This window comes from Aedes albopictus, chromosome 3, assembly GCF_035046485.1.
Source record: "Aedes albopictus strain Foshan chromosome 3, AalbF5, whole genome shotgun sequence".
Classification (NCBI taxonomy): Eukaryota; Metazoa; Arthropoda; class Insecta; order Diptera; family Culicidae; genus Aedes; species Aedes albopictus.
In genome coordinates, this window is record NC_085138.1 from 317326886 (window position 1) to 317337183 (window position 10298).

At 35.9% G+C, this 10298-nt stretch overlaps 1 long non-coding RNA gene across 1 annotated transcript; it reads right to left on the reverse strand.

Annotated features, from left to right (window-relative positions):
* Positions 1 to 5078: 5078 nt before the first annotated feature.
* LOC134284170 (uncharacterized) lies at positions 5079 to 9542 on the reverse strand. Its single transcript, XR_009995664.1, has 2 exons — positions 9201 to 9542; positions 5079 to 9008 (listed from the first exon to the last, which is right to left on the reverse strand). It is a non-coding gene; the product is annotated as an uncharacterized LOC134284170 (long non-coding RNA).
* Positions 9543 to 10298: the final 756 nt, after the last annotated feature.

Here is a 10298-nt window from a genome sequence, read left to right on the forward strand (position 1 = left end):
CTCGATCCAGCTTTTTCTTATCGACTACACTATTTCATTTTCATTTTGCAGCATTTGGTGGGGCAATGAGAGCGCAAGTCAGTCCAAAGCCGATGATAAGGAGGGGCTGAATAGTCTTTGCTGACCACATAAACGCCATGGGATAGGAAAAGGGTATTTTGGTGTGGGATTAGGGTGTTGGTACAGACTTGACAATATCAATGCTATTCAGATGCAAAATAATTTTAAGGCTCAATAGTGAATCGCATACCTTCCAAAACCAAAAAACAATAATTCACAAAATACCAAGCAAGTCATAGAAAGAAAAAGCGCCCGATTGTTTATTTTGTCAATTATAACAAACGGAAACTTCTACCCTCTTCGGCTCGCCAGTCACCCCGGAAAAAATGTCCCTACAGTTCTGGAAAATATATTATCCCCAATTAAGCCTTTAATCGAATTGTCCGCGTGGTCTTGTAGTACCCCTGCTAGGTAAGAATCAGTCATTGCCATGCATATTAAATGCTAGACATGACCCCATGGATAGCATTTGCATATGTAAAAGCTTTGCTGATGTGACTTTCCTATTAGGCAATTCTCTCATCTCATGTTTGTCTTCAAAACCTTATCAAGCTTAGAAAATTGAAGTTGATAAACAATACATTACAAGGTTCGAATTCCCATATAATGAGATCATTCGTTTGCACTACAACACCATAGGAGATAATACCACATTGGCTGATTACAGTACAAATGTGAAAAATCTCCCTTTTCCCCCTATCCGCAACCCGGGGACGCGCCCTGTTGGATTTCGAAAGCCTCGGAGAATATTACAAACCTTCAATGGCATTCCCATAAAATAACCCACATTGCCCATTCAGGGGTCTGACTGGGCCTATTACCCTCCCTCAGTTTGTAATATGCTCTCCAACTTGGAATTATATTTTCCCGGCACATAAATGACTTCGACAAATGTTCGATATACTATGCAGCGTCATGATCAGTATAACTATATCAGATGACTTGAAGATCTGATTCTTACAGAATTGTTTGCCATTGATTATACATTCAGCTATTCCAATCATTACTGCAAAGGCCATCGACCACATGCCTGAAATCAAAGCTTCCTGGAAGATATAATCCAAGCCCAGGGAGCTTTTTCTTATCGACTACACTATGAGAACATATTTTCCAAGGCCAATAGACAGCTGGGTTTCCTCTTCAAACTAACCAGCAAATTTCATGACCCTCTGTGTCTTCGGGCATTGTATTGTGCACTAGTTCGCTCTATACTGGAGTCGTGCTCTGTCGTATGGTGTCCATACCAAGCGAACTGGATTTCGAGAATGGAAGCTGTTCAAAAAAAGTTTGTCAGGGTGGCTCTACGGACTCTTCCCTGGCGTGACCCACAGAACCTGCCGTCGTACGAAGATCGTTGCAGACTACTAGGACTACAGACGCTAAGCGAAAGAAGATTCATTAATCAAGCAGTCTTCATTAGTAAAATTCTACGCGGAGACATAGACTCAGCTGAATTATTGGAACGCCTTAACCTTTACGCTCCGGAGAGAATCATTCGTCAACGTAGTTTTCTACAGCTTGAGCCACGCCATACAGAATACGGCCTTAATGAATCAATCCGCTTCGCATCTGCTAGTTTCAACGAAGTTTTCCAATTATTCGATTTCAACTGCTCCAGTACTACTTTCCAACGGCGTTTGCAAGTTAGAAACTCATTTCCGATGGGAAACAGGTGAGATTCTGTCCAATGAATTTTATGTTTGTTGACGGTGTTACATAATGTTTTTTTTTTCTCGATTGTTGTTGCTGTCACCCCTGAGCCTCCTGCATATGGATGTATCCCGAGAACACCTGCAGTACACTAGATTTAAGTTTTATATGTTGACCTACTGTAATGTTATTTGAAAAGAAATGAGGTTTTTACGCCTATTTGAGAGAGACATATGTTGCTGGTCTACTTTAACAGGCTTTTCCTCATCTTGAAGCTTCATTAAGCATAAGCAGATGAAGCTAGTTAAAGAAACATAAAGAAAATAAAGAAATTGGTTCTGTAGTTGAATACCCGAGCAGGGAATGAGAACAAATTGAAAACAAATTGAGTTATTTAGATATCACGAATTTTGATAACAAAGTGAGTTTTCATTTTGTATGACTTAAGTGTTAACATAACAAAAATGATAACAAAATTATGTACTGGAATATCTAATTGAAAACAGAATGAGTTCTCATTGATAACAAAGTGATATCTCATTTTGTTATCCACAATTTACGATTTGATATTATACGCAGTTCTCAGGGAGTTATCAAATCTATAAGGTAATAACTAAAAATTAATAACAAATTTAGTATTCAGTTTGATATTTTATTAGGCATTAATTTATATGAATAAGTAAAAATTTAAATGAGATTTTATTTCAAATTCAGAAGAATCTCGTGATTGAAAATTTGTTTTGTTTGATACGATATCATTAGAATATGACCCCTACCCGAGTAGAAGTAAAAATCAGAACGATATCATCATTTGATATTCCTCAGTGAAGTACTCAAGATCATAATTAGCTATTGGTTTGTTTGACATAAGAGATAAAAGATCAAAAATAAGATCAAAAATTAGTATGGGGAAGAACATAATAATATCTCATTTTGATGTTATAAGATCAGACTAATATCTGGGGAGATCTGGGCTGTAGCACATCTAACCAATATCATAAAATGATCTGACAGATGGATTAGAGTAAAAAATAAGAAAAATGGCCGCGACCAGAATCGAACTTATGACCTTGTGATTTATGAGCAGTGCCATTACCACTGCACTACGACTCATATCTGAAAATAGGAGGTAACAAGAGCATCAAGTTCTACGTTTTCCAAGGTGTTTGCGAGTCATGGTAGTTGTGTTGGTTTGGTCCCGCCATGTTGTAGATGAGTGTGTGAAAGAACTAATTATGATCTTGAATAGTAGTTTTCAGATCTTACAATTTTCGGATGTTATAGATGAATGTGTCAAAGAACTGATTTTGATCTTGAGCAGTAATTTTCAGATCTTTTGAATTCTGGATGTTGCAAATGGAAATGTGAAGAGCTAATTTTGATCTTGAGCAGTTTTTTTCAGATTTCTCAATGATAAATGTTCTATTGCAGAATATTAATACAATTTTCACCCAAAATTTGTAAACTGACGTAATGTTATGGAAAATAAAATTGAATTAAGGCTATTTTGCATGTTTTCCTAAACTAAGAGAGCACTTTTCTCTAGATGATTTCACATTTTATGCTCTTTCTCTGAATTGTTAACAAAGCTAGTGATCCAAACTTTAAAAACGACATGCGTAGAAACATGTTTGGTTTATTTTGCGCCTAAAACAGGACGAATTTCCACTAATAGGACGCAATCTGTGATGTACTAGATTGTAGTAATGAGCTGATTTTTTGTATGGTGAGAAAGTAAATCTACTATGTACTTCACTGAACGTGCTCTATTGTGAACTGTCGCACAGAGAAACTTTGGAAACATTTAGAAGATCGTAGTCGTCACGACTGTCGTCTGTTCGTATACCCCATGCAGAAACGCTACGCAATTCGTTGGTTGAAACTCAAAAAGCTTGTCGTCTGCAGCGATATGTTTTGTTGAATCTAGAATCAAACGGTCCGTTTTTCGAAATGGGCGTATTTTGCTTAGCTTATGTTCCCAAAATGTCCGGTGATTGATTTATTGGATTCGTACCAAAAATGCAAGCTCGACATCGAGGTCCAGCTCATGTTGTCATCGGACTCAATTGGAAAGCCTCTGCTGGTTTACTGACAGTGAAATAAAATAATTATAAACTGGGACTAAGAAATCTATCTGATAGAATCGGTATATATTTTTATGCCTTTTTAAACAAAAGCAAATATCGATTATATGCAGAGTAATCGGCACATACTCTGTTTTTTTTTGTTCAATTGCCGCATCCATAAACCCGCCTATTGAAAATGAAGGCCACTTCTACTTCCTTTTTGTCCCAGTGATCGTTTGTAAAATTTGTGATGTACATAAGGGAACATCTATTTATTATATAACGCTAAATTCGATATTTTTGAACTCGGTGGTTGGTTCATTAGGATCTGGCGGAATCCATAATGTGCTCTTGTATGATAACTCTAACTTTGTTGTATGGGTCGTGGCGCTAGGCTGTATTCCCTGGAGCGTTACGGAATTTATTGAACCCCTATTTTCTGAAGCGTTACGTTATTTGGGGACGGCGCATAATAAAAGTTGAAAACTTAAAATAGTTTTTCTGTGCAATGTTGGGAAGTTTCGACATTTATACAGCGGGTTGCACTAGGCTTTCCAAAAATCAAATTAAGTACTAATTTTGAAGTCATATCACGATGAGATATTGAGCAGATATTTGGCAACTTTTTGAATATCTCATCAATATCATATAAAGATATGACATCAAAATTTGATCGTTTTAAGATATGATTATGATATTCACGTCTACCCGGGTATTAATGTCGTAGTATTATCGATTTTAACATTAACATTTCATCAACAGTCATTTCTAACTTGGAGCCAACACAAAGGAAAATTGTAAGGAAATCGGATATGATATCCTCATTAGACTGGGTCAACAAAGTCGATTTTTTGGAACAAAGCTTTTTCGATTCCTTTTAGCGTTCAAAACAACTGCGCAAAATTTGGGAACGATTGGCTGCTTCCCCGTATTCCGCATTGCGATCGAAATTTGCATAGAATTTAGTATGGGAAAACGTGATTTTTTTCATTTTTCTCATAAATTGAAATTGTTCGTCTAAAACGATATAACTAATGACGTTGAAGTATAGCCTAAGATATGCTGAAAAACTTTGCCAAAGACCACAAAATGATCCGACACTTGTGAAAAAAGTTGTAACGTACAGATTACCCGGTGGTGCTTAACAATTAACATGTAAAGGAATAACATCAATAATAAAATCTCAATTTTTGGCCTAAGTTACCAGGCGAATTACTTTTTTCATAAGCGTCGGATCACTTTGCGGTCTTCAGCAAAGATTTTCGGCATATCCTAGGCTATATTTTAACGTCACTAATTACATTTACATGGTACTAGGCAAAAGAATTCAACTTATGAGTAAAATGCAAAAAAGTACGTTATCCCATACTAACCTCCATACAAATTTCAATCGCAATGCGGAATACAGGGACCTAACCAATCGCTCCCAAATTTTGCACAGTTGTTTTGGACGCAAATACACCTAAACCTTGATTTACGTAGCGAACAATAATTCTACCGACAAAATAATGATCAAAATACACATTTTTATATTTTTGTACACTTCTCCTAATCACGTAGATGTTTTAAAAAATATAAAACTGTTGAGTTTGCTCATTGTCTTAGCGGTAGAATTTTTCGTCGCTCAGCCAAGCATGGACGTATAAAAAGGACAAGGTGTATAGATTGAAAAAGCTTTGTTCCGGATCGATACGATCAAATTTAAAGTTTCTCCATACAACGTTGACCCACTCTAATCCTCACAGATATCCAGTATAATTCAACCAAAAGATTATGGATGATGTACATTGAAGTGACAAAGAAGAGTAAATTTGAAGTCAAAGGATAACTGCACGTAATATTTTTGTATAATTACATTTCAGCTTTTCCTTCTGATTATATGCACTGCAGTAAAACAAATGTGGGAGGTTTTCACTACATCCCAGAGCCAAAGGCATTGGGCTCAAATTGAATGACATCGACCAACGAATTGAGTCGAATTCGGCCTCTCAGCTCTTTCCCTCGTTACCCGAGAAAAAATGATGACATTGAAAAAATAAGGCATTCGATTGGAAAAATATTTACTACATTAATTCTATCGGGTTTGGCATAGTCTTTTGGCATAATGATCAAATTTCATAATGTGGCAGAACATTCGTTTGGCAAAATGGCCGTTTGGCATAACAATAAATGAAATGGCATTCATCATTTTCATGTATGATAAATATCTGTGTTATTTTCAAAACTGTTTCAAACATCTCGGGATTTATAATATTGGTACGGAGCTACAATGAATCCTTTTTCACGCAAAAAAAAACTTTATAAAGGTAAAATATGTGACCTTCGGCAGTAGAATGACCGCGAATTACTTCGGTTGGCCATATCCAACTTCATTTGTCTTTAAGTTAGAATTATGCCAAATGAACAATATGCCAATTGGCTATAATGCCAAATGACTTTATGCCAAACGACCTAAAGTGTGAGAAAATTTTGAGTACCTATAGACTGTTTCAGAAATTATAAATACACTAACGATTGGATGCCATTTCAATTTGAGCACAATATCCAAAAAAGTTTCCTCTAGCTCTTATAGTATACATTCTAATGAGGCAAATAATACCAATTTTGTTGATGTTTCTTGTAAAAGTTTAAAAAAATGGGGCTCTGTAAACTAGATGATTAAAATTTGAAGTTACAAAAAGTGGTCAAAAAATTTAGCATAATAGAAAAGAAAAAAAAATCTCACAAATAAAATGTTCTATTTCCAAACACAATGAAAATTACAGTTTCGATAAGAAAATATATGTCTCGATTGGATAAAACAATTTTTGCTAGAATATTTGATCAAGAACCATCATAACGGGCATTCTCAATGCAACAATTGTTGTTTCAAATTTCTCAACAACTCATGTGGCAACAAACGTTTAGCAAACGAATGTCTTATTTACTGCTTACTGGGTTCGTTTTTATGGTATGGCAAGCTATGCCATCTGAAGGATCAAATGAGATGAAAAAATAAATTAGTTAAAATTAGATGTGTTCAGGAAAGCTAAGAAACTGTGTGGTAGTTCTTATGTTTCGGTGAAAACCTTAAAAAATAAGAAACTTGATGTCAGAAAAAAAAGTTGTGCAAATGACTTTATCGATTTCTCCCAGGTTAAAGGCATTTTTTTGACAACTTGTGGAGAAAACGAATATGATAAAAAGTTAGATAAAATCTTTAAAAAACACCTTTGTGCGAATGGAAATATGGAGAAATAAGTTAATTGATAGAGAATTCGACTGTTCTTCTAAAAATCATGACAATTGAAAGGGAATACAAAAATGTGGATCACGATATGCTGTGTTCTGAAAGAAGTTGGTTGAAATTTTCAGAACAGTTCATTTTATTTAATAAACAAAGTGTATTTATAATTTCTGAAACAGTCTATACTGTGGAACTCTCATTATTCTCTTACGAAAGTGTGAATAGTGCAGTTTTCAAAAAATACAGAATTGGAGAAATAATCACCCTTTAGTTCAAACTTCAAAATATTCAGCAATATGTTTAGTTTAAAATAATTAATATAGGGGAACTTTTGTATATACTCTGAGCAGTTTTGTTCTCTTCGTTATGGAAGGCTTTTTGAAACCTGTTGAATTCAACGTTGGCCTCAAATCTTTCCCAACCAAGTTGAGCTATACGACCAAGTTTCAAGCAATTTGGCCGATGAAAAACCCCGCATAACGAAGAGAACAACACTGCCGATAATTACCAGTTACCCTAAAAAGACTTTTTTTTTTATGGGTTTTCAGTTGGAGCTGCGTGACAGCTTGATTGTCAAGGCTGAACCCGTTATTCAAATTTCATCTCTACCAAGACCAATGTTTAGACGGAATAGGCTATGTTGCCCAATTTAACACTAGTTTTTACATTGTGCCTAAGTAGTTTTAATCAAAATTTTGCATTTTCCCTCCCGTAGATGTATTAGTCATGTCTGTCTACCCTCAGTCATGTGAAGTATATGAAGCTATCAGAATAAATCTTTACCCGCGAGACCTGAAGCACCAGGAATATTTATATCCTTGCTATTACTTCTTGGAAATAACATAGCACAAAATGCTGTCTATGTTGACAACTGTGCCTATGCTATCTCCAAGAAATATTATGTAAAATGTATAGTTGAAATAATTATGGTCAAATACCAATTGAAGACAACAACCTTTACTGCGATAACACCTATGTTGGTAGCCACCTACAGCACTGGCGCCATCCCCAATGATAGACACTAGTTTTGAACATGTCATGCATGGACTTCCAATGATACGAGACAGAAAACAACCTAACTATTAAAACAGAGCCAATCCGTTCATTTGTCCTATCCGTCCTACCTAGATAAACCTAGTCATTTTCTCCCCGTAACCTAGAAATGTCAGCCTAGTCATACACAAGTAACGTTCTTCAGCTTAGAAACAATCAGTTTTTGTCCAAAATGTCACGTCGAACGCATTGACGCCAATAAAGTGTTAAAGTATGGTCCACTGCACGAACTTGGGCCGGCCCGCTCACTCCCAAAGATAATTTGGCGTTTGAGCGGTGTCGTCACAGCTCAAACGTCAAACCATGTGTGAGAGCAAGCAGGCCAGTAGTATCGTGCAGTAATCCATTGTTCGCACGTTAGCTTCGAATCTATCAGCACTATTATGTGCTGCAACTTTCCTTCCTACTATTCGGTTGATTTTACCAGATTTATATAAAGAGAATATTACTGGATATCATTGTAATATTAAAAAACAAATTTGTTTTGATAAAATTACTAATTTAAATATATTTAATTATTGTAAATTACTCAAATTATTATAAATTTAGTAGTGAATCAAAATCAACCAAAAAACGTGGGAAAGAAAGCCCAAACAGCATTTTCAAGTCTACTGGCAATAAAAAGTTTTCAAAACCTGTTACAAAACCTATAATATTTCTAGTAGGATTTGTAACGATCCTCAAAACCTTCTCAAATCCAACCAACTTGGAACTATTGCTTGGGTATAGAATCTATTGAGCCCCGGCGGTCCCTCCGTGTTTATCGAGCATGTCTGATGAACATGCAAAAACATATGATCAGCCATACTCCATCTGCAGCAGCCGGTTCGTGATGAACCGTTGGAGGCGCATTAAAGTGTTAAAAAGGTGATATGATTCACTAAAGAATACTACATTACAATAACCTTCACTTTAATACCGTCAAACCCTGCGAACTTGGCCAGGGAGTTACCCTTGTGCTCATTCTGCGAATGGAGTGACGTGAGAAAAGTCGGAGTCGTATATCGAGGTGAGAAATCTCGACTCGAATGAGGTGACTCTCCATTTGATTTACACGGCGAGTCACTTCATTCGAGAGTGGATTCCTCATCTCGATATACGACTCCGACTTTTCTCACGTCACTCCATTCGCAGAATGAGCACACCTAAAAAGACTTATTGAACCAATTTAAATCAATAGCATGACCTTTACCCAGAATCAGCATAATTGCAAATTATGTGTCAATATGGAAGTACAATACTCAGGTAGATTTAACAAATATTTTGTGAATATAATTGATGTTTAATATGCTTTATTATATTAAACCTATTTTTGATTTTCGAAACCAAATCTTGTTAACATTGAGTTTTTGAAATGATAACAAAATGATATCTCAATTTGATATGAAATAAAAAAACAATTCGGAACGAAAACTTGTTTTGATTTCATTTTGTTATCAGTAACAAAATGAGTTATCAATTTGTTATAGGTTTGTTCTCATTCCCTGCTCGGGTATAGAACCTGGTTAACAAAGCTAATTGGTTCTATATCCTCTGGAAGCAGAAAAGCCAAAAGCGATTATTTGGATGATATACGGCCAACCTCAAAATTCTGTACCAAGTCTTTGGAGCAACAGTTGTCAAAAGCGAGATAAAGAATAAAAAAAATATATTTTTTTTCAATTCCTGTTCTTTTCAATTTTTTTTTTTTTGCTTCCACTGAAGTTGTTTTTGCTGCTTGACTCAGATTCTAGCTGTTGTCCTCCGGGTTCCTGATCACAAGTCCAAGTCCATTTGCTTTTTCCATCTGCTCTACCGACGCAGCATGGAATTAGTATGATCATACTAGTATTTAAACCATGCAAAGCAAAATAGTTTGGGTATCTCGACGGTTCAAAATGATATGGGAGGGTGATAATTTGGGAGGGTGGTAAATTTGGTGGTGGAAGAGAAGAGATGCAGGAGAAGCAACTTTATACATGAGGTAGGAAAACGTTGCAGCTCCCATTCCGCAACATTTTCCGACCGGAGCTGGAGTTTGTAGAACTAATAATCAATGAGAATCGTGTCTGGAATCACCACATTTGCTTGAAAGATTTCATTAACTTTCACACATTAGCATTCCGAGCAGCATTCGTTGAATGACAACCAAAATTATCCCATTCACCCGAAACCGATCCGTTAACATTCATGGTTATAAGAAAAAAGAAAAAGCTAGCTACGCTAATGGTTATAATGCCTAGAACCTTAGTGGTTACCTAGGT